Below are 26,662 nucleotides of genomic sequence, written 5' to 3' on the forward strand. Positions count from 1 at the left end.
CAAATCTACAACCGAGATACTCGCATACTTAGAAAATGTGGCCATTGCGTGGTTATCTGACACCCATAGACAGTATCTATCCTTACCAGTAACTGTAGAGGAAGTGACAGAAACGATAAAATCTCTACCAAACGGTAAAGCGCCGGGACCGGATGGATTCACCGGAGAATTTTACAAAGCATACGTGGATATAATAGCTCCACACCTGGTAGAGATGTATGGAGCGGCTTTCGATAGCGGTGTTTCACCCACAAGTTTGCGTGAAGCTGTGATAATAGCATTGCTAAAGCCCACTAAGAATCCAGAAAATTGCGACTCATATAGACCATTATCCCTAATCAACGTGAACTCCAAAATTTTAGCTAAACTATTGGCTAATAGGCTACAGACCCTTATGACCAAGCTAGTGCTACCTGATCAAGCAGGCTTCATTCCCTCTAGATCCACATCTCATAACACCAGGACGCTATTTGCTTTATCACATTATCTGACCCCAAATACTAAAGCAGTGGCGGTTATGTTGGATGCTGCAAAAGCTTTCGACTCCATTGAATGGCCCTATCTAATCACTGTTTTGCAGAAAATGGCATTTCCACCGATGTATATACAATGGGTACAACTTTTATATACAAAGCCAGTCGCCAGGGTTCGAATAAATGGATATCTATCAGAGGCATTTGATATAGAGTGTGGGACAAGACAGGGTTGCCCCCTATCCCCCTTATTATTTGCCCTTGCTCTTCAACCGCGAGCTTGTAAAATCAGACAATTACACCATCACTCTGCATTGCAGTTCCTGAGCCGCCCACTGCACATGTCTTTGTATGCGGATGGCATGGTGCTCTATGTAAGAGACCCAGAACAAAATCTGACGTCATTAATACGGGAATATATTAATTTTGGCGGGCACTCTGGCTTACAAATAAATTGGGACAAATCCTCAATTATACCACTAACTGATTCAACTGCCCCACATGACGTAGAGTTCCCACTAGGATGGCAAACTGATCCCATTAAGTACCTCGGAATGTGGTACCATAGAGACCCAGAGCTGGTTATACGCACTAACTATGGTAGAGTAATATCCTCCGTAGAGGACAAAGTAAGCAGATGGATACAACTCCCGTTTTCGCTAGCTTATCGTATAGCACTGGTCAAGATGGTGATATTACCTAAACTACTCTACTTATTCAATAACATTCCTATTCGCCCACCTATGGTAGTATTTAAGATGATCACGACAATGGTATTGAGGCTCATATGGGTGGGCAAACAGGCGAGAATCGAATTACGCACACTTACATTGCCATATTCTAGAGGCGGACTAAAAGTACCAGACTTTTATCTATATTACTTGTGCGCACAGGCACAATACGCAACCCACTGGTATCATGAGGTTCCATACTTAACCCATACAGCCTTAGAAGAAGGCGATGCATATCCGATCCCGTTGGACGAGATTATCACGTATGATAGACCACCATTGCATGAACGAGACATAAACACCATTGACATGACTGCTAAAGCGTGGCGAACACTGGGACGACTAGCGAACAACATGCCTCTATATGCCCCAGCACTTCCCCTACACCATCATCCTGAGATATCGGTGACGAATGAAAAGATGGGTACGGACCTACTACGACAAGTGGGAATAGTCAATATGGGTGATTTATACACAGATGGTGTCTTTAACACGACCCAAGATCTGTCTTACATACATAATCAATCCCTACTGTTTCAATTCAATCACCATAGATTAAAGAGGGCAGTAAAGGACTTGTACCCGGACTTTCCCAAGGGACCCACGCAGTTAAAATAACTGCAGCATATCATAACATCACCTAATACCACACATTTGGTGTCATGCCTCTACAAGATAGCACAAGATGAAATAGGTTATACAACCCAAAAAGCTATGGATAGATGGAATATAGCTCTAGAGGAGCCATTAACGGAAGAGGAATGGCTCACAACTTGCACTCTAACACAATTACTGACACCTAATGTGAACCTTAGATTGCTGCATATAAAGTACATACACCAAACATACTATACACCCGCCAAGCTCTATAAATATGGTTTGCGACCGGAAGCGAACTGCCCTAGATGTGCTTTCTCCATCTAGCATGGAATTGTGTGAAAGTAAACGACTATTGGACACAGGTCACTGGGAAATTAACTGACATGATTGGGGTCCAGGTGGCATGTACCATAAAGAGTTGTTTATTAGGCCTATTACCAAATGTGAAAGCTTTGAAACGTACATTTTGCATGATTGCTTTGCTGCTCGCAAAACGCAGAATATCCCTATGCTGGGACAGTAAACAGACACCGTCTATTACACATTGGATTGCAGACATGACATACTGCCAAGACACATTACGCACCTATGAGGAAGAATTACCGGCCAGATCAAGACCTCGTGACTATTGGGCATACCTCACAGACTATTTAAGAACTAATGCGACGAACACTGAGGACGAATAATGTACTACCGTGCGATGAGTCAGTTTGCATGTTTCTAATAATGATCTTTTGTTTGACTATGTACACTATTTCACGATGTATCCGGAGAAGAATGCTGTAGTGTAATGGTTCAAACTAGCTGAGTTTTATATTGATATTGTGCAAAAATCAATAAACAGATTTAAAAAAAAACCAACAATGCTAAACATGCATGATGCGTCCGCCACTGTGGCGGGCGCATCCTAATCCCCCCCCCCCCAGGACCCCCGCCCTTATGGCGGCCTGTCCCTAAGACCGATAGGATGGCGGGCCGACTAAGTCCGCCTGCCATCCTAATGACCCGCTTAGTCTTTTTGGGTCATTTGGGAAGATTCAAGCTCGCGGTTGGAAGCTACTTCGCGCCTGAGAAGGTAAGTATGTTTAGAAGGTATTAGTTTGTTATTTAGGCTTTGTGGACTTGTGTATTAGGATTTAGATTGTTTGTAGTTGGTTATTTACGTTTTTAGTTTTCTCTGCGTTTTCTCGATTTACGGCCTAGTTGGAGTTATTGTGTTTGTGTGTATTTACTTACTTTTTGTGTTAAATATGTATGTAATGGTGAATAATAATGTATGTTTTTAAGTTTGTTGTGGGTGGGAATGTTTCTTTTTCTATTCTAGGTTTTTGGATACAGCGTTTTCGTTTTTGGAACTTTTCAGTTTTTTTTTTTAAAGGAAGTGTGTTTTAGTTGTTTCAACTAATATGTATTTTACACTTCCTTTATTTTTCGGGTTTCAGGGAGCGTTTCTTATTATTTGTTAACTTTTTCGGGTTTTTGATGGATTCTGGATTTTCGATTTATTTGGATGTTCGATGGATTTGGCACAGTTGTATTTTTGCATTTTATTGGGGTATTTTTTTTATTACTTTGGATTTATCACTACCTGGATTATGTTGGATCATTTGGATTTGCTATTTACGTTGCTGTTAAAGGTAAGTGATTTTATATTCATTTTTTTGTGGGTTGGGAAATGTTTTATGTTTATACAGTTTTTGTTTAGTTAGATATTTATTTTGTCGATATATTTTTAGATATTTAAATGTATTAGACAAAATAAATACGTAATAATTTGTAAAGGAAATGTGTTTGTTTATATTTTAAGGAATTTTAGGATTATTTTTAGTTTATATGGTTTGTGTTGTTAGATTAGTGTTTTAGCAATCATTTTTGAGTATTCTAGTCCTCTTGTAGGATAAAGTTGTACTTGTTGTAAATATTGGTACATTTGGGCAGTTTGTCTTGATAGTTTAGGTTTTAATTGTAAGACAGATTGCTCCATTCTTAATTCTTGAAAACTTTGCTCTTTTTGTATTGCCATTAGGAGTTTGTGTAGTGTAGGAGTTGTTCGGCCAGTTGAAGATATGAAGGCATTATGCCGACCCTCCACTGCGTTGTTTGTTTTAGCTTCTTGGTTTAGGGTTGGAAGATATACATTCCACCAAGGTATTTGGAATTTTGGTTGGCGTCTGTGGCCTGACCTGTGTAGTCTCCCCACCCAGGTGTCCTCGAAATAATCGAGAAGTGGAGCTAGTTTTTGTTCATTTTTTGTATAGAAAGGACTTTCTATTAAAAGGTTATAGTGCTCAGCCACATCGGTGATTGGCACGTATGCTAGGGCTATCAGGTGTTTTATTTGGTATGCAAATGTGATATTGGTTGCATATTCAACACTAAGGGGCCCATTAGGATGTCGGGCGGATTGCCCCCGCTAGGCTGGCGGCTACCGCCAGCCTGGCGGGGTCAACCCGCCCATCATCCTCACTCGTTTCCCCCCCGCCATATTAGTATGGCGGGGGGACCGCTGTCGGGCGGAAAAGGAATAATATGGTGGTGGTGACTATCAGACACCGCCAGCCATATTATGATGGGCATTGTACAATGCCTTTCCGTGGCGGTAATGCCGCCACGGAAAGGCATGCGGTCTCACTTTGGGGGCCCCCTGCGGGCCCCCAAAGTGAAGGCGGGGTAGGGGGAGCACACCTGTGGTACCCCCCCCTGCATTTGTATATACAATGCGGTAGGCACCGCGCGGTGCCTGCCGCATTGTGTATGCAGATGCATGCATTCATTTATGGCATTGTGGTGGGCGGTGTTATAAATGCAGTATGCGGCCACCACTGTGGCGGCCGCATCCTAATACCACCCACGGGACCCCCACCAATCCCCGACAGGATGGCGGGCGGGCAAAGTCCGCCCGCCATCCTAATGACCCCCTAAGTGTTGATTTTTGCAAATGTCTCCATAGACATTGGTTAAAGTGGAAGTAACATCCTTGTATGGATGTGTGAGGATATATTTTAAGGATGGAATTGATCATGGCTTGTTCAAAGTCTATTATTATTTTTAAGGGAAAGAAGTCTGTTGTTTCTTCTTTTATTTTGTTTAATATTTCTGTGTATGTTGAAGTTTGATTGTTTGGTAACAAACAATAGATAAATGGAATGCAAGTATTATGGTATTGCCCATGTATGGTATATAATTGACAGAATGGTTTGGGGCATATGGTAAATGTGCCATCCATCATCCATGTTTGGCTTTCCTTGAATTTTTTTATGTTGTTTATTGTAGAAAACATTATTATCCTTTTATCTTTATTGTTGTTATCGTAGAAGATAAAAGGTTCATCGTTATGAGTTATGGTAGGTGGAATTATTACCTCTTCAAAAGTTTTAGGTGTTGGTATTGTTGGTCTTGTGGATTTGTTTGTTCTAGCTATGGTTCTTTTTATAGAAGCTATTGTTGGTAATTGACCTCTTGCTTCTCTAGGTACTCTAGGTAGTATTTCTTTAAGTATTACACTTGTTGGTAGTTCTGAGGTATTGCTTATTTCCTTAATATTTTCTATAATAGATCTAACCTCTATTTCGAGATATTAGGTGGATGGTTGTGTTCAGTTGTAATAATTACACTTGTTTCTTTGGTTGTTGCACGCCCATAACATTTGTTTGAGTAATACTTAGTACATTTCCAGTTTACTTTAAGGTCTTTTTGTTTTTCCTGAGTATAAATATACCCCATATAGCATAACAAACATTTTCCTTTCTGAGATGTAATACATTTTGCTTCTTCAGTCAGTGTTGTTTTCTTAAATCTAGTAAGGATGTATTAAATATTATTAGAAAATGTATTTATAATATAGGAATAAATAATAATATATGTACTTTTGTTAGGTACTTACCAATTATAATGTAGTTGACTTTCAATGTAGATGTTTTCTATTTTGGTTGATGCTGTTCTGTATTTTAGTGGTCTGTGGAAAAAAAGTGAAGTATATTTTAGTGAATGTTTACATGTGTATTTTGGTTAAATATTTTGTAGGGTACTTGGGGGCATATTATCAAGGACGGGTGATACATTATCGCAGCTTTTATCGGCAGGAAACTGCCGATAAAAGCGGCGATAATGGGCTTGATAATATGCTCTATGAATTCCTATCGAAGCCCATGTTAGATGTGAAGACAATGTACGATATTGTATAATCAATGTTTCTGTTGTTTTATAAATAAATATAGGGTGTCGATTTAATTGTACTCGATATTTGAGACACGATAATTGTGTAATTTGATTTTTGTGTTTTCGATAATTTGTCCGTGATTCATCACAGACTAAGTATAAGTCAATCAATAGGTCGCACTGGACTCCTGGAAAACTTTTTAAATTGGGCCTACAAGATAACCCGACATGCTGGACTGTAAGTCCGATGTGGAGACCTTGCTCATATTCTCTTCACCTGCCCCATGCTACAGGATTATTGGGATAAAATGTATAAATGTATTGAACACATATTCAACATCAACCCCTCCAGAGAATTCTCATATATTTTATTAGGTGTCTTAGATCCAGCACTAGTCAACGACAATGACCGGCACCTGTTAGATCTCCTGCTTACCTTAGCCTGTAAAGTCATATTATGTAAATGGGCAAATGCTAAAGATGTATCCTTTAGAATTTGGCAAGAGTGGCTGTCCTTCTTAAGGGGAGCAGACAACCCAGCCCTCCATACCTCCCCTTGGCGTAAGACTAATAAGAAACTTTGGAAGTCTGTAGACGACTCATCACTCACATTTGATCCTCCGTGAATCCACCCTATTGTGATGATATATGCAACCGTGTTGTAACTTCACTGTATTGTATGCAATCGCATTGCTTTTAAATATGGATACTTGTAATGGAAATCTATGTTTACTGCTGATTTCTAATCATGTGGCCTTCATGTGAATATTGAATGTAATTGACAGGCACTTGAGTTTCCCAATGTGTACACAGTGATTAACTTGTTTGTTTTATTTTAGTCGGACTCACGTCTTTGTCATTTCATTTCTTTTTCCTTTGTTCTACTCCTTTATTTCTGTTATTTCTTGGATGTATTTTCCTTGTTTATGTTTTTTTCCCAATAAAAATAAAAATGATTTGAACAGAAAAAGAAATGTAAACAGCATGGGGGGTTGTTAAATCCCTCAAATCTGTAGTTTAGTTAAAGTAGTTTATTTGATAAAAGCATGGCAGAACATCTGTCCAGCAGTAGACTCCAGGCACAACTGCAGTCTCACTGGCTAAGTCAGCAGAAATTCCAATTGGAGCTTAGAATGATACTTAAAACAATACATGGTGCATGCACTAAACAAGAACATGTGCAAAGTAATTAAAGGTACGGAAAATGGAATGTAACACATCCCCCTTATTTAATAAAACAAAAGAAAAGGAAAACAAGAACAAAAAATGAAGAAGATTAAATGTAATCCTCAAACCTTTTTGGGAAAAATCTCAAAAGATTCGAATTTTTAACCCTAGAAGAAATAGAATCATTATCGGTGACTAAGTTCGGTAATTCTGCAAATCAGGTTGTAGCAACGTATTTAGTTCTGATATTGTTCAGAACTAAATACGTTGCTACAACCTGATTTGCAGAATTACCGAATTAGTTAGAACATCACGGAACATATCAATAGAACATTTCACAACTCTTCTAACATTCCATATTTTACCATCTTGGGTGGCAACAGAATTCCTAAAAACTTTTTTTTATCTGTATTGGTTTTCCAAATGTATTGGCACCCTTGCTGATGATACCTGGTTTTAAAATCCTGACCCAATCACCAATCTTAAAAGAAGGAGCTCTAGTTTTCCACTTCTTGTCAAACCATGCACAAGTTTTAATTTGCTTGTTCTCAACTCTAACAGCTGTGTTTCTTACACATTCACTGTTCAAATCATTTCTTTTACACTTCTACTTAAACCACCATACCATGGGCATAATTTAGAAGCTGGGTTCTCTCCCCTTCAACAATTTGAAAGGACTAACTTTGGTTAAAGTAGTTTATTTGATAACAGCACGGCAGAACATCTGTCCAGCAGTAGACTCCAGGAGCAACTGCAGTCTGACTGGCTAAGTCAGCAGAAATTCCAATTGGAGCTTAGAATGATACTTAAAACAAGCCATGGCACATGCACTAAACGAGAACATGTGCAAAGTAATTAAAGGTACAGAAAATGGAATGTAACAGGGGTTATTACCATTTTAAAGGTTGTACAGCATATTGCAGACGTGCAAATTATTGATTAGTGTTTCATAGAAAAATTGGCTACATGTACGGTGGACTCTTTAATTGCTAACATTTTTCCTTCTGATGCTTTTTCTCCATAGTATGTGCGCGCCTCCATCAACACCTCTCCCAAAGTTCTATATGAGATGATGACCGACCTTTGGCAGCTCAGCAAGCCCAACCTGGTGATCTCTGTTACAGGAGGAGCCAGAAGCTTCACCATGAATGCCAAGCTGAAGAACTTCTTCAGCAAGGGGCTTGTCAAAGCAGCACAGAGCATAGGTGAGGAGGGGCTTCTCACCACACATCAGTAATGAGAGCCTGAAGACCCGGGTTCAGTCCATCCCTTGAGATGGAACCATACAAAGGTGTATTAGTATCCTGGTTAGTCACCTTGCCTGTCTAGTTGGCTGAAGAGAAACTCTTTCCAGCTGTGATTCTCCTTCTCCACATGTGATATTGGTTTCTTTTGGTAGTTTCAAATTCTTCAGTAGGTCTTCTGTATATTCTGATGTAAATAGCACTGCTCTCTCAATAGGTCTTGCAGAAGGAAGCAGAGTTTCACACTCTCCCCTACTTAGCTCCATTGACTGTTAGTCCCACCTAGGATCCAAAAAGGGTACCACATGGATTCACGTGGCAGCCATCTTCTACACAAAATGGAGAAGCATACATTTTGCCACCAATTAAATCCTGCAATAGGAATTCATTGACACCACTACTTCAGTATTTTCCTCTAATTCCAGGATGCAAGATTCCTGAAGGGATATGTACAATGAAGTGGCGAAGCGTGTCGTTAGTCTCCTTGGGTTAACGACACGCTCCGCCACTTCGGAATCGCAAAGCTGCACCATATTTACAAGAATGTAGTGAAGCCTTACATTTCCCCCTCCAATGGCACTAAGTTTAACAACTTAACACCAATGCAGGCACCCTTTCACCAGAGTGCAAGGATGTATGTGTGCAGGAGAGGATTGGTTATGTGTAGAAAGGTGTCCCTTCCTACACATAAACAAGCCTAAAATGCGATTTTTGCACTTTTATGTGTGCTGCTTCATGCAGCACACATGAAAGTTATAAAATGTTTTTTTTAAAAGGTTTGTTCATGTACAGGAAGGGACACGACACCTTCCTGTACATGAGCAAACTATGGCATTGTGCTTTTTTCCATGTGTTGTGCACAACGCAGCACACATGGAAAAAGCAAATATGAGGAGAAATAATGATTTCTCCTTGTTTCGCCAACTTAAGATCAGGTTTTACCTAGTCTTAATTTTGGTGCTGCCTCCTATGTACGCCACCCTTGTACATAGGTGGTAGTGTCAAATACAATGGGTGTTGCGGTGGAGTGCCGACGGCAACACCCACTGCCCACCCATTTCACGCTAACCATAGTGTGAAAGGGGGCCTTATGTACAAGGCAGCGTTAAGCCAAGTCAAGTGGCTTAACGCTGCCTTGTACATAAGGCGAATCCCCTACCGCCACCACAACGTCCGTAAAAGTGACATTGTGGTGGGGATAGGGGCTTGTACATATAGTCCCTGGGCTGTCTTCTCTCATTGCCACTAGTTAACTCCTCGGGTTCTTAGACACACCTTTGAGACAAACATTACATTTGAAAAAGTCCAGTTGTGAACTCAGAATAGCATGCCTAACTTACCTTTGCACATTCTGGCCAATGTAGGTGCCTGGATCATCACTGGTGGCTGCCATGGTGGTGTGGCGAAGCTTGTTGGAGAAGCAGTGCGTGACTTCAGCAGGAGTGGTAGCAGCAATGGCAACAATGAAATTGTCACCATCGGCATCGCACCCTGGGGCATCATCCGCAACAGAGACAAGCTGATCAGAATGAAGGTGAGGGAAAGTGACATTGGAAAAAGATCAAGGAGTGCATGTGAGGAACAGACATGTGAAATGCAAATGGGAGGGGGGCAGCTCTCCAGAAGAATTCCTTGGAAGGCAAAGTGAGATATTAAGGGTGGATAGGTGGAGTCTGACACTATGAACGTCGCCCATGAGAGCATGTTTAGATGAGCAGAGGGCATGGAGGACAGGTGGAGGTGTGGGAGAACTCAAGAATTGAGCCTGATGGGGTTTTATCATGGGGAATCCAATGAGGAAAATATAGAACATTAGTATCCTGGTATGCTGACAGGAAATGTGTCAAAGCTGTCTTTTACACACTGAGATCACGTGCTTAGGTCATGTGACAATCCCCTGTCTACAAGTCATGTTGTTTTCATAGCCATATCATTTCAAATCACCAGTCCTTTTTAGGACTGTCCTAGAGACAGCTGTTGCAGTCCTTCTGCCGCAAGTTTTTTCCCAAATTATTGTAAAAATACATACTAGTATATTCATACACGGGCTTTCTGCCGGCATCCTTATCCATTAGTTTGTTCAAGTGCCATTCACAGTTTGCTTCCGCCCACCACAGCTTGCAATAATGAGCAGTGTGCCAACCTTAAGTCGTTTCGTTTCGTTTTATAAACTTTTATTCGATTACCACTTGTTTGTAATCATAAAAAGTACACATTAAATACAATAAACGTTAACAATTTCAATATCTGTATACTAAACAAATAATAATTTCTACTATAAAGTATAAGAAAGTTTAGAAGAAGGAAAAACATGTTTAAGATATAAAAAAATTATAAAAGAAAAATACATCAGTTTTAAAATAAAAGTTTCATATTTATCACAAGCTTTTCCGTATTTTAATGCTGGCTTTTAAAAAAGTGGCTATATGCTTCGCAACATGTGGTGAGTCCAGAAGCTGCAGGAAAAGAAATGCAGGGTGGCATAATCTATGGCCTGAGGATTGAAGGAGTGGTAGGATCCCGATTTTCGTAATGGTTTATAGTATTTGCAGAAAACTAACCTTAAGTCACTAGCTGCTTGTGTAGCGTCTTCCACAGTCCGGTACCTGCTGAATGACTAGGCCACACGGAGCGGTATATCACACATCTTTATTCATCTACTTGTACATGTGAATTACAAAGGTCCAAACCAAGCATTCATGCATTCTTGGCTAACTATTACATCACACACTGATACACTTTCCTCGGGAGCCAGAAAGGTTCAGTTCTAAGTCATGCAAGATACTAAAGCCTCCCCTGTAATAAATGAAAAATTGCAACAATTTAGAAAATCATGAGAAGGGACACACATATCTACGTATATAGAGAAACATGCAGAACTATATCTCCTCAATCAATCTACTTGTTGCTTTGATCTGTCGGCCCAATCTGGTTACTGGAAGCTGTAAACGATATTCTTCAATGCCATAGATTGAGACTGATGGTAAAAAAAAACACAGCAACCTTCATTGAATTTTCAGAACCAGTCTTTCTTTCACCATCTTCAGTCGAAGACCGAAGAAACACAGGCCTGAAGTGAGAATAGTCTCTGGCAAGGGACTTCCTAGGTATTTGGAAAGTCAGCATTTGTCATTTGGTAGACACCACTTGAAAAGGTTCAGCATCATAAGGAGCATCAGATTTTCTCTCCCATAAGTGTCAAGCGATCATAAAATCTCAGTTTTGGAATGAGAGATCTTTACCAATTCTGCATACACTTTCATTTTCTATTTTTGAACCAAGTCCCTCACACAAATCAGGTTTTCATTACTATTTCTTTCAGTGGTACACTAGGGTATCTTGGTTGCCTTTGCTCTCTGTCAGATCTGGCAGTTGTTAAGTGTGTTTCTGAAATGAAGATGGCCTGATCAAATAGTTGATTGAAGAGATGTTTATTCATTCAAGTAGTCAATCAAGATGAAGTACGTCCTAGCCACACAGCTCACAGGAATAACTTACCACACAACCTGTTGAGTCTAAACACTCTATCATAACATTCTCAAATAGAATTCAACAAGCACAAGTAAAAGTTAAATTAAAATAAGGAACAAGCATATGTACAACAAATGAAATAAGGTTGGTAAGATATTACACACCTTTCCCCTATACATAATTACTTCAAAACAAAATCATCAAAACATTTAGGAATTTTCTTTTCACAACAGCTCCTGCGCAAAACAGTTTTTTTTATACCATCGTGTGTCTCAGAAATGGGTTTAGTCAGAACATTTTTGTACAAAGGCGCAATTTTACTCAAATTCCAAATACGACCATCACTCAATTTAACAGCATTTCCAAAACATTTCTTTACAACAAAAGGAGCAGAGTACTTAGATAAGCCACAGATTTTCCTTGACAGACGAACCTTCACCCTGTCTCCCACTCTAACACACGTACGTGATACAGCATTTCTTTGATCAAAATAAGCCTTCCTCTTTAACAACTTCAAATCCTTAAATTTTTTGTCATCATCAGATAGGCGCATATTTGGGGCTAAACTTGAACTAGTGACAGAAGATTTATCACTCACCCATGGTTGATATAGATGAGTATTAGGGCACCGTCCTCGAAACAGCTCAAAAGGAACCTTGCCAGTAGTGGAATGAGGTGTGAGACAATATATTCTCACTCTCTCTAAAATTTCCACTTTCCAGTCCTTCCCCTGGGAAGTTGAAATTTGGATAGATACCTTCAATACCCGATTAAACCTCTCTACCATCCCGTTGGTTCTGGGATGATAGAGAGAACATTTCTTGTGTTTATTGCCATTCTTTTCCCAAAAATCTTCCATCTCACGTGATACTAACTGGACCCCATTGTCAGTCAAAATAGATCTAGGTAGACCTTCACTAGCAAACAAATCTTCCAGCAATCTAACCACGTCCTTAGTTTCAATACTCCTGACAATTTTAATTTACGGCCATCTACTAAACAAATCAATAAGAACAAAAATAAAATGTTGACCTGAGGAGTCATGAATAGGTCCTAACAAATTTAGAGCAATCTCATCCCAACAACAAGAAGGCTCTTCACGTAACACCAAAGGTTGAGTTCTAGTTGTTAAAGTCTTATCAGAAACATTACAAGAAGCACAATCTCTAACAATACGCTCCACCTGAAGATCAATTCCTGGCCACCAAAAATGTAACCAAATTCTTTCTTTGGTTTTTGAAACTCCAAGATGTCCTTGATGTGCTTGTTGAACAATTTTTTCCCTAAGACATGTAGGGGGCACTAGTCTTGTGCCTTTCCACAAAAGACCAGAGCTGGTGAATAATTCATGGCGCACATTCAAAAACTTGCAAACATCGCCATCTAAATTTTTCATGCTAACCCAACCTTGCCTGATCAAATCAGACACTTTCATCAACGTAACATCTTTGTTCATATGCATTTTCCACTAATTTTCAGTCACCACTTCATTGACAACCACACACACCTTATACTCATCATCATCTCATATATCATTAACATCCTCAGGATCAATTTGTTTTCCCATATGAACCAATCTAGAAAGACAATCAGATACTTTGTTCTCAACCCCAGGTATATAAGATACACTGACATCATAATCTTGCAGTGCAATGATGCATCTACAAATTCTTGACGAAACTGCATCCAAACTTTTTTTAGTAAACAGATCTTTCAATGGTTTGTGATCAGACCGAACAATAAAGGAATCACCCCACAAGAAATTCTTCAACTTCCTTATTTCCCAAAAGATGCACAGAGTCTCTTTTTCAATCACAGAATACATTTTTTCTGACCCTACAAGAGCTCGGGAGAGAAACATGATGGTTCTCTCATGTCCATTTTTGATCTGTTTGAGGACGGCACCCAAACCCTTAGAGCTGGCATCAGTGACAAGAATAGATTTAGCACTCGAGTCGAAACTATGAAGAGAAGGAGCACACTTCAATGCAGACTTGATGTCTACGAACTTATCTTTGCAAACATCAGACCATGTGAACTTTGTCCCCTTCTTCAATAGTAATCTTAAATTGTGTGTTCTTGAAGCAAATCTGGGAACAAATTTATTATAGTATTCAGCCATACCCAGAAAGCTGATTAACTCATCTCTGTTTTGTGGCTCCACTAATTTCAGAATGGTATCTACTAAACTGTCTTTCGGTTTAACACCGCATTTCGTAAGCTTACGTCCTAAGTAATCTAATTCCTGCATGTTGAACTTGCATTTGTTTTCTCTGAGTGTTAAGCCACGATTCTTAAACCTTAAAAGTACTTCTCTATGCCTATTATTATGTTCCCGCCTGAGAGGAGCCATGAATCAAGACGTCATCTTGATATATTTTAACCCCAGGGATACCCTCCAAAACATTCTCCATGGCTCTTTGGAAGACGGAGGCAGCGGAATTAAGCCCAAAAGGAAGACGGGTGAACCTGAACGTACCAAAGGGCGTAATGAACAAAGTCAAATTACTCAAAACATCATCAATTTTAATTTGATGATATGCCGCCCTTAAATCTAGAGTAGTAAAAAACTCAGCCCCCTCAAGTTGAGTTAACATCTCTGATATATTAGGGAGAGGATATTTATCAGCGACAACAGAGCGATTAAGATTGCGGAGGTCCACACACAATCTAATCTCTCCGGAAGCCTTTCGTGCCAAGACAACGGGAGCCAACCAATCGCTAGCTTCTGTTTCAACAATAATTCCCTCCTTAACTAACTTCAATAGTTCCTTTTTCATGGGTTCTCTCAAAACCAAAGGTACACTTCGTACTTTACAAGAGATAGGGATGGCATTGTGTCTCAGAACAATCTTGTGAGTGTAATTAGAGAGTCATCCAAGTCTTTCACAAAAAACTGCTTGAAAATTATCTTTCAAATTTTGAAAAAGAGTGACCTCACCCCCATTATCAACCGGAGACACCTCACTGATATTTTTGGTGAAATTAAGTTGAACATCCTTTTCTGTAGAAATTGGGTCAGTTGGAGATTTGCAAGGAATCGATGAAAGATCCCTTAGAACAATACAAGGATCAGCACCAGGGACCAACTCAACACCTAAATCAGCTTGGTGGAACCAACTGATAATACAATCGCCCCTGCAAGATATGTAGACCTTCCCAGCGGTGATCCTTCCTTTATATTCAATTTCACCTAAGAAATAATCAAAAAGATTTATGGGGTTTCTCCCATAAGCCAGGGGACAAATGTCAGGCTTAAAAATTGTAACTTTCTTGTACAAAAATTCATCATACAATTTTTTAGGAATTAAAGTTATTTTGGCACCTGAGTCAAAAAGCAAGGTGACCATACATCCATTAATAGATACAGAGTCTATAGGGTCTTTCGATTTTTTCTGACACGAGTCAATACTTTGGATAGTGACTTCACCACAATGAAGCACATCAGAATCAGAATCTGAAGTGTTAGAAATGAAAACCTCTTTTACTTTCCCTTTACTCTTAGAATTTCTAGCTTTGCATGCTCTGGTAAAATTACCTACCTTACCACAATTCTTACACTTTGCAGCTAAGGCGGGACAAGATTTATCATTGGCCAAGTGGCCGACTGTATCACACCTAAAACATTTTAAAGTAGTCTTTTTCTGATTAGAATTTGAGAAAGTCTTAAATTTAGTTTGGGGAGCATTCCCAGTTTTAGAGGTGCTAGGTTTGGAGACGTTTTGTACTTTATCAGGATTAGAAATATCTGAGTTAGAATTTTTCTTTATAACTTCCACATAGGCAAGTGAATGTTCAAGTTGTTTGGCAATTAAGATAATTTCATGTAATTTAGGGTCATCTTTTTGCCACAACTCGTCTTTAACCTTCTCAATGTTGCATCCCAACATGAATTGGTCGCGGATGCATTCCTCAAGTGACTCACCAAACTTACAAGTGGCCGCCAACTTACGTAAATGAGTAATGTACACCTCTACTGATTCCTGAGGTTGTTGAAGTCTCTTCCCAAAATGATATCTCTCCAACACAGTACTTAGTTTAGGAAGAAAGTGGTTGTCTAATTTTTTAATACACACTTCTAATTCATTAAAGCCATTTGTTTCTTCATCAGAGAGATCAGGAAGATGTTCGAACACATCTTGTCCCTCAGACCCTAAGCAGTGTAGGAGGAGAGCCGACTTTCTTTCAGCATTCAGAGAGGTGCCACAAACTCTTGCGTAATTCAAAAATACCTTTTTCCATTTTGACCAACGAATGGGAGGTTCGCCAGGTTCAGATAGAAAAAATGGTGCACATGTAACATTTTGCATTGTGACAGAATGAATACGATATACTTATCACAGAAGTAAAATAAACTTGAAAAGAAGTTAAAATAAAATAAGTATTCAGCCAAAAGTTTTAAAAATAAACACAATTTTCACAATCTAGGTTTGTTTATCACCGTAGAAAAACAATAAATTGTGCGTACGAAATACATATAAAGACAAAATACAAATTTGTATTGTCAAAACTTGTTTCCACTTCTTGTTTTGTTGTGAGAAGATTTCCAAAATTGTATTGTCAAAGTTTATTTGTTAAGTAAGCCTCAAGGGCAGACGATTGTGATGACACAAGGAGTTTGGAATCTCATCACAGTTAAAGTAGAATTTCCTTAAGAAAATAGTCTATGATGAGACAATGAGATCTCGTAGTGCAGCTGAAATGAGAAAAATCTGAAGAAGTCACGTGATGACAATCGCATCCAACAGGAAGAGACAGTTCTAAGTAGATCACGTGGTGTTGTGCGCAGACAGTACAATGAGGAGAGGAGATGACGTGATGTGTGTCAGAACTCGTGCACGTACATGAAGAGCGCGAGCAAGGATGACATGGACTTCTCGCGACGGAAGGTAAGCGGATGCATTTTCAAAAGAAAACAGATGGCTCCCAAAGTGTGTTCACAAAGTTTCCGTATAAGTAAAAGACTGTACTGCCCAATGAAGATCAAAAATAAATAAATAAGCGCTCTGGGTTTCAAAGTCTCTAGTCAAAGCTCGAGCATTTATTTTTTAAAAGTAAGTCACAGTGCTCGAAAATGATGTTCGAAGAAAAATAAATAAACGCTCCGAGGTACAAAGGTTGCTAGTTATAGGTCGACCATTTCTTTTTATAAATAAATAAGAGTGCTCCCAAACGAATATTGGAGATAAATAAATAACTGCTCCATGCTTCAAGGTTATTAATTATAGCTCAACCAAATAGTAGGGAGCACACTCGGGTAAACGGTAAAAAATAAAAATAAAATAAGAGATCCCTTAATGAAGAGAAATGAAACAGTACCTTTTCTTTCCGGTTTAAGCAAAATGAGCTTTACCACATCTTCTGGTCGTGTTAGGACGTCTTCAAGTCTATTCTTTTTTAAATTAAAGAACAAACACAGGCAAATGATGAAAGGCAGCATCAATCAGCAAATGTTGAAAGATTGCACACGTTGTAAGCCAGATCGTCGCCAGTGAAATGAAGATGGTCTCATCAAATAGTTGATTGAAGAGATGTTTATTCATTCAAGTATTCAATCAAGATGAAGTACGTCCTAGCCACACAGCTCACAGGAATAACTGACCACACAACCTGTTGAGTCTAAACACTCTATCATAACATTCTCAACTAGAATTCAACAAGCACAAGTAAAAGTAAAATTAAAATAAGGAACAAGCATATGTACAACAAATGAAATAAGGTAGGTAAGATATTACAGTTTCCCTTGTCTTTTTTGCTTTCTGATCTCCTTGTTTTGACTCTGTTTTTGATGGGTTAGTGCCTCTGAGTACTCTCTCACTGCGGCTCAGTGTTAAAGTACAAGTTCTCCGAAGGTAAATTGTGCTATGGATTGGTGTTTCCATGATTGGTATATTTGATTTACTGTTAAATCCCTAGTAAAGTGCACAGTGTGTGCCCAGGGCCTAAAAATCAAATGCTACTTGTGGGCTTGCAGCATGGGTTGTGCCACCCACAGAAGTAAATGTAAATGTAAATGTAGTATACTTGTAAAGCGCACAGCTGCCCCAGCAACGGGGCGTCCCGGCGCTGTATAACTCTGGGGAACCCGTCCTGGCTTTCCCTGTGGGATGGTCCCTTGCTGGGAGTCCCCAAGGTGGAGCCAGGCATCCCCGGAATTGGTGGGGCCGTTGTGGAGATTAGGCAAGCTAATGCCCAGAGTTGCCGAGTGGAACCCCTGATTATTGTAAGCACCGAAGCGAGAATTATCGAGTCCGCTGACCAAGGTCCACGACCCTGCCGCGTCGGGAATTGAACCCTGGTCCCGGGCTGACTTCTGCTCTCAGGCCTGCCGCCTCTAACCAGTGAGCCACACTACTCCACTACTCCACTAAGTAGGCCCAGTGAGTAGTAGCCCCATAAGTATCACAGATCTGCCGCTGCAGTGTCTGCACATGTTTTTTAAACTGCCATGTCGACCTGCCCAGTGCACTCACTTGCCAGACTGTAACCTTCCTTTTCTTGCATTTAAGGCACCCCTCAGGTAGGCCCAGGGTACCCTCATGGGCAAGGTGCAGTGTATGTGAAAAGTAGGACTGGTGTATGTAATATGTCCTGATAGTGAAATACAGTGCACTTCGGTCTTCACTATTGAAAGGCTACTTGTCCAAAAGGATAGAATGGGAGTTGCTGTGTAACACATTACCAGCCTAAATTTCAATTTGGGAAAGATAGGGAAGTGGAGTTTAGGATGTCTGAACTGAGAATTTAATAACGCATCTTTTAGTGAAGATGGTTTTTAAATTGTGTGGTTGAAAATGCCACTTTTAGAAAGTATAACAGCAACAAATGATGGACGGAATCTTGAATGATTCAAACATTCACCCTTGATCAGCCAGGCTAGCTTGAATCAAGTGGCATAGTGAGCAAGGGACCCACATCTGGGCATACACATCCCACTTAGGGCAAAAAGTGTAAGTGCAACAAATGATGAACGGAATGCTGAATGATTCAAACATTCCCCCAGTCAAGAGATCTGGGTTAAATCCATTGTTCGTTTGCCCACTACACCCTCCAGTTTGGACCAGCCATATGCAAATCAGTCTTGACCCTGTGCCTCCTGTCCAGACAAAACTGCCAAGCCAGGTCCTCCGTGGACCGGAAACAAGCATCTTGGGAATGGTTTCAGGGTACGTCACACTTCATCAGCCAGGCTAGCTTAAATCCAGTAGCACAGTGAGCAAGGGACCCACGTCTGGGCATACCCATCCATCTTAGGGCGAAAAGTGTAACTGCAACAAATGATGGAACGAATGCTGAATGATTCAAACATTCTCCCACAGGCGAGAGACCTGGGTTAAATTCATTATTTTTTGCCCACTACACCACCCCAGTTCGGACCAGCCATATACAAATCAGTATTGACCCTCTACATAATGGGAACAATCCATACCGAACTGCCAAGCCAGGTCTTCCCTGGACCAGAAACAAGTATCCAGGAACTGGCTTTGGGTTAACACCCCTCATCAGCCAGGCTAGCTTGAATCCTGTGGTAAAGTGAGCATGTAATAACTAACCTTAAGTGTTCAGATTACGCACCAAGTGCAATATTCTTTTCTGTGCTTCTGTAGCTGGTGATGAAAAAAAGAGAAAAACTGAGAAAATGTAGAAATAACCAGCACACCAAATTCACTAATTTCTACCTTGGTGTTCTGTGCTTGAAAGTGGGCTCTGGTATCCATTAGATATCAAAGGCACATCTACTCTGTGCTGAGGTATTTTCACACCAAGATGGGGTTGGTGTGGTGAGCAAAACAATGATGGATTAAACCCAGATCCTTCTGACTGGGGGTGAATGTTTGCATTGTCCAGCATTCTGTCTATAAATTGTTTCTTTTGCATATGCCACTCTAAGTGGGAAGGGTGTTCCCAGACGTGGGTCCCGTGCTCACTACACCACTAGATTCAGGCTAGCGTGGCTGATGAAGGGTGATGCCCTGAAACCGGTCCCAGGACACTTGTTTCTGGTCCAGGGAGCACCTAGCTTGGCAGTTCGGGCTGGACTGTTCCCTTAAGAAACAGGGTCAAGACTGATTTGCATATGGCTGGGTCCAAACTGGGGTGGTATGGTGCGCAAAAGAATGATGGATAAACCCAGATCCTTGTGACTGGGGGTGAATGTTTGCATTGTCCAGCATTCCGTCCATCAATAATTGTTTTTGCATATGTCACCTTAAGTGGGAAAGGTATAATGAACAAATGCACACAGGGTATGGGGCACAAGCGACTGCACCTATTCCCTTGAATTGGGTAAAGTTATGAGTTTGGGTGCCCAGTACCTGAGACCCAATACCCTTCCATCTCCTATGGAGCAATACCACAGAACAATCATTTTAAAAACAGTGATCCGGCACTCCATTTAGTGGTAAGAACAATATATACAAAGACAAATTCTAAAGAACAGAAGGATCAGGTCGTAATATATAGCTTCTTTATTCAAGGTTCTTCCTTTTTATAAAAACACGAAGTAGCCTGGAAAACAGTGACTCAAACAAACCATCAGTTTCCCAGAAACAATGATCCTGAAAATCAGCGACTCGAAGGAACCATCAGTTTCTCAGGAACAGAACATTAAGAAAAAAAAACATTCACGGACGACTTGACCTACTCAGTGCCATTAGCCGAGTCAATCCTTCATGGGACATGAAGGCGGCACAAAAATACATTTTACAAATGACAGCTTAATTAAAATAACAACAAGTCTGGGACAAGGCATCCGCTCTTGCTCAATTAAGGGGAATACCAGCAAAGACTGGTCTTGGCTGCCACGGGCCTTAAACCCCAGTCCCTAATACCTGTCCCCCGGCAAGCAAAGAGATCGTTCAGCATCTGCCGAAAAATGGCTAAGCTAAGTACAGCAACTCAATGGTCAGCATTCGAAGACTAAACATCATGACATTGGCATTTCTTGAAGGAGCCAACATAATCTGCACCCAAGAAACGTGGGCAACTAATTCAATATCAATAAGAGGCTACGCGGACTATTCTAAACCAGCTATTAAAGACAATATATTTGGAAGACCCTCGGGAGGGATTTCTATATACATTAAGCACTCTTTGAAAATACATTTCACAGAAATAAAAACAACATCAAGTATGTTTCTGGCAGGCACCCTGAAAGGCCTCTCCACAACTAACGGCCCACTCTCAATACTCTTAATTAACGTTTATCACAACTCCCATGGGCCGGGTGCCAAGGATAAGCTGAACCAGTTGATAAGTCATATAGAAACTCTGCTCTTACAGTTCGCACCTATGGAATCCATCATCCTTGGGGACTTCAACACACATAACATAGGGGACACTGCAACACAAAGCAACCATTCTGGGGCTACAGTCGCCTTCAACGCCCTAATGCAGTCCTATTATCTGCTAACAGCACACTCTCTTTTTTCAAGGAATATGCCAGGGGCACTCTTCGCCCCCACATATAATAATCAAACGACAATAGATTACATTTTATTAGACGAAAGAATACAAAATCTCATGGCAAACTATACAGTGCACCAGCGAAACGAAAGCGAACATGCTGCCTTAACGACCGCGTTGAACCTCACAGCAGACATACGCCACACTTTACGCTGCATTGGGGCATCTAACAGAGAAGAACTGCACAAGTTATCAAGAAGAAACAAATGGGGGCCAGAGGCTATCAACAAGTTTGAGAAATGAACAAAAACATGGGCAGGCTGGCAACTCAGCGCAAACAACAGGGGCGCTATAGACGAGTGGGACCGGTCCGCCAGCAAATTAGCCTCACTGCTTCGAGGGGACACAATAAGCAGAACCCCCCATACCCATCACATACTCGTGTCCCAGCAATTAAAGAGAGTGCCAAACAATCAAATGCCAAACGTAGGGCTTATCAGAAAACTGGCTCAGCATCTGCCAACAGGCTACTTAAAGAAGCCGTAAAAAGTCAATCGAAGGAGGTGTGGGCCCCGAAACGCGAATGCATTGTGGTGAAATGGCTGAAGATCTTTAACTTACTGAGACCTTGCAAATCCCAAGAGTTCTGGCGATACCTAAATACTCTAACCCAAGGAGACACCCACAGAGAGAACTCACTCGATGCAGGCACTTGGGCCGCTCATGTGAAAACATTGTACAAAGAAGATTGAAGCAGAACTTCCTTAAACAAAGGCCTTAATGCGAGTGGAGAACTAGACATCACTGCACACACATCAAAAACCTTGGATGACTAAGCTCCTCCAGGCAAAACTTTAGCCGTATAATCTTAAAAAAGATCAGACATAATGGGGCATTAGGCCCCAACGGCCTGCCTGGCTCCCTCTTCAGGGCTGACACAGACTTCTGGACAGACAATCTGACCCAGTTATATGCTGAATGCTGGTTCTTAGGAGACGTTCCAGACTCCTGAAGAGGGTCGCTATTGCACCCAATACATAAGAAAGGGCCTAAATCCGACCCACAAAACTACCGTATGATTGCCCTGTTGGATATCAAGGGCATGGCCTATGCAAGCGCCCTTCTGGCGGAACTATCAAATTGGGCCAGTACTGAAGGCCTTCTGCCCTTTTTCCGAACAGGGTTTGGACCTGGGGCATCAACGGTGGACAATATAATTGCGCTTTCATTTCTAGCACAACAAGCCATGTCTCGCCAAAGTCTGCCCCTCTTTGCTTGTTTTATTGACTATTCTGCAGCTTTTGACGGCGTAGATCGCTTCATCCTCTGGCAGAAGTTGGCACGCTGGAATATCAACCCTTCTTTACTACAAGCAATTCAATCATTGTACTCAAGAACTTGGGTAAGAATCCAACTCTCGAGCTCATCTGCTACAGAGAAAATTGACACGGACCGTTGCCTAAAGCAAGGGTGCGTCTTAGCTCCGATGCTCTTTAATCTATACACCGCAGACATGGGCCAAGCCTTGATTGGAGTCACATTAGCAAAACCTAGGATTGGGCGCCCTAAGATCCAACTAATGCAATACGCCGATGACCTGGTACTCCTAGACCATACTAAAATAGGCTTAAAAAAAGCAATCACGGCCCTAGCAACCTACAATGTCAAAAATAAGTTGGTCGCCAACCCATCAAAATCTAAAACAGTAATTTTTGGGCAATACCCTAAAAAAAATGGAGGCTATGCCAGCTGACTCTGGATTGTAGACAACATTACAATTACTTGGGGGCTTGGTGTAGTGAAACAGGTCGCCCAGGAGTCCATCTCCACAAAATGCAGATGAACGGGAAAAACATCATTTACGCCCTCTGCAAGCTATACGCAACTCTACATAGCCCCACAATAACGGCTAGCCAAAGAGTGCTGAGGGCGAAATTAATACCATCCCTTAATTACGCACAACAGGCTTTTACAGGGAAACTAGCGAGATACTTGGAAAAAATCCACTGCTCAGCCTACAAAAAGTTATTCCACCTACCCGCATGCACCAGGAATAATCTAGTGTGGTTAGAATTCAACCTGAACCAACAAAAACTGGAAGAGATGGCCTCTCTGAGCAAATACTTCTATCTTACAACGGCGGCACCAGAGAACACAATGAAGGCTGCCATAAAAAGTATTTTCCTGGAACCCGGCAATCCCTGGTCAACAAGCCTTGCCCCTGCTAAAGACCTTTTGAAACTTGCAATAGAGAACTGGAACCCCAAGACAGTCAAGTACACTGCCATCAAAAGCACAATAAAAAAACAAGTTTGTCTTTGCTCTCGCACCTCGGACATGGAATCGCTGGTAGCAAGAGGCTTCCACGAGTCCCAAAGCCTCCCACATACAGAGTATAACCCCAAACATCATCTTACGCAGGCAGTGGGGAGACAGGCCTTACACAGGATCCTAGCGTTTAGACTACACCCTCTCCCTCTTAAAGAATTATACCCCTCCGGGTCGACAAGAACGACGATCATGGAGTGCAGGCTCTGCAAATATAAACGTGAGTCCTTGGCCCATATCCTACTTTGCTGCCCAACCTTCCACTTAGCTCGCAGGCTTTATCTTAGGCCCATCCTGCTACAACTGGGGACTCGAACTGTAAAGGAGGCAGTCCATCAACTGTATACACTGGACATATTGAAGCATATGGCTATATTTGGCAAATTTGTACAACAGTCTCGTACGAAGCTGATGGACACCCCCAGCTAAGTAATCAGGCAAGTACTTGCCCCGAGGTTACATATCTTCTTGAACTAACTTTTTAGCTTAACAGGAGTATGTACAACTGTTGGCTAAGTTCAAAAAGCTATCTTGGATTTAAAGATCATTGAATTTTAAACCCTTGGATTTTATTCACAATGTCTATTTGTTTTTAAATGTTTATCTTTTAAAAATGTAGTGTTCTTTTTTACTTTGTTTTATTGTAATGGTTTTGAGTACCCACACAAATAAATTCATTCATTTATTCATTCATTCATTCATTCATTCATTCATTGTTGCACAGCTTATGTTCCCTTCTGAAGAAGCCAAAAGTTGATTCCCATAAAATGCTAAGAAGTCTGGCTATAATACAGCCTTTTGTATAGCACGAACAGCTACCTCTGCTAGGAGGTGTCCCGACGCTGTAAGAGCAGTGCAGGACTACGAGCCCTGGAAGAGAGGAATATCTAGTTTCCTTGTGTGTAGAGCCAGGTCTTCAACTGCTTTCTAAAGCTGGATTCCGAGGGGGCGCTGTGAAGGCTCGGGGCAGAGAGTTTGTGGTAAATAAATAAATTATTACCGGATCTATTTTTGACTATAATCAATAAACAGGTAGCTCAATAAATAAGAGTCAAGATACGAGGTAGCTGAAGTTGACAGGCTTTAATCAAGCATAAAGGACAGGAACAGGACAGCCTGTACAGGAATAGGATGGCCGGGCCTGACAGCTGTCGGGCAGGATCTGGGAATTGGCTAGCAAACTTTAATATCGGTGCACAATATATATATCAAAACAATTGCATTGCATTCAATACAGTAGGCGTAGCAGTAGGCGGGGTTTGTAGCAGTCGCGAAAGATAAGGGTGAAATGAGGTAACAAGAAGGCGTGTACAGGGCGTATACATAGACATGTGATGCAAACGTAACAGAATATGTCATAAACGGGGCGGAAACATGGAGGGGGCTACCTGAGCAGCTGGGACCTCTAACCTAGTGGTGCGCGCAAACTGACAATGACGTGTTACCAGGGAGAACTGGGGGGCTATGACTTCTGCGCTAGAAGAGGAGACTAAAGTCTGGAGTGTCAGAGCGACATGTACCCAGGCATATCTAGTATCTGGTGTTTAGAGTACATGTTGATAGAATCCAAAAGTTATCAGAGTAAAGGCTAACAGACATTAAGACTGGTGCATGCATTATTCTACATGTAGTGCGTGTGCGGGGAATATTCTATGAATATTAATACAGTATTTCTCTTACATGGAGACATAAAGGCTAGACCATGACGGAAACTATTGATGCGATTCAGTAGCTTAGGAATGCAGAGAAGGAGGGCTGGACTGATAACTAGAAACATAACATACTCTTGGCAGACTGGGAGGCAGAGCCAGGCCGAGCCGGGCACTGCGAGGCATGAAAGTAAGCTAAGGGTCAGGGATACAGGTGGGGGCTGTATCGCTCCTCGGAGAGGGTTCAGGAGACAGGAGCTGAATCTGAGTCCGGGCCCATTTGAGGCCTAGAAACGGGGATTTTTCAATGAATTAACGTGCACACTGTAAAACGTGGCAACGTAGCTTTACATAGGCCTGATATTCGTTGTATTCACGAAAACTGGAAACTGGCATACTAGAGATGGACACAACTGTAATTGCGTCTTTAATCGATCATAGGGGGATACATGCATATCGATCATGCACATATGGCATAACATGGGGAACACGTAGGCACATATAACATGGCAAAATTTACTTTTCCACATTCCCTCCTTGTGCCCTACGTTTCCATCAGGAAACATCTATATTCATGATACCATCTATCATTTCATATAGCATCATTTGCTCGTCTCGAATTGTCTTGGAACGGGACTTAGGACTAGGAATACAAGAGGTAGCGCACATGCCGCAAATCGCAGGGCCACATTGTATACAGAGGCAGCAACTGAATATGATCATTACTGCAATACCTAGGAATGACAATACTTTCCATCCCCAGGCAGATATAATACTCCAGAGCCAACCGGACCATGTCCAGGTGCCTGGATTCTGGTGTAACTGATGGGCAATTTTGTGAAGTCTGGTTATAGCTGAATAAACAGACGGCGCGTTATTAGGAATGAAAATGCAACAACTAGATCCGATGACTCTACATGCTCCTCCTCTATCGGCCAGTATGACGTCAAGAACGAGACGATTTTGGAGCACGACAAATCTCATAGCAGATTGCTCTTCGGTTAAGTTACCTAGAGCAGAAGTAGTCTCATTCACTACTGCTTCAAGGGTTCTGGTTAATCTACGGATTGACTTACTATTCTGGACAGGGCCTATAAAGAAAAAGAAACCTCTATTGAAATCTGTATACTGTTCTAGAGCAGTTTCAGTTTGATCGACAATTGGGGACTCAATCTCCCTTCTATGTCTGACGTGTACTAGATGTGTGTTTCTGTGATAATCAGATGGGGCTAGAAAAACTGGTGGCAGTAGGAAGGCAATGTAACAGGTTCCCTCCCAATCGAGGGGCAGACGAACATATGCGGTCTGACCACAAACAAAATAAGAATGACGTGAAGCTTTGAAAATAGATTTCCCACTGTCACTATACTCGACAGTAGTAGTACAATCACTATGTCCTACATGTACGGAACCATTCTTTCGGACACATAATTCGC

The sequence above is a fragment of the Lissotriton helveticus genome, chromosome 8, assembly GCF_964261635.1.
Source record: "Lissotriton helveticus chromosome 8, aLisHel1.1, whole genome shotgun sequence".
Taxonomy (NCBI): domain Eukaryota; kingdom Metazoa; phylum Chordata; class Amphibia; order Caudata; family Salamandridae; genus Lissotriton; species Lissotriton helveticus.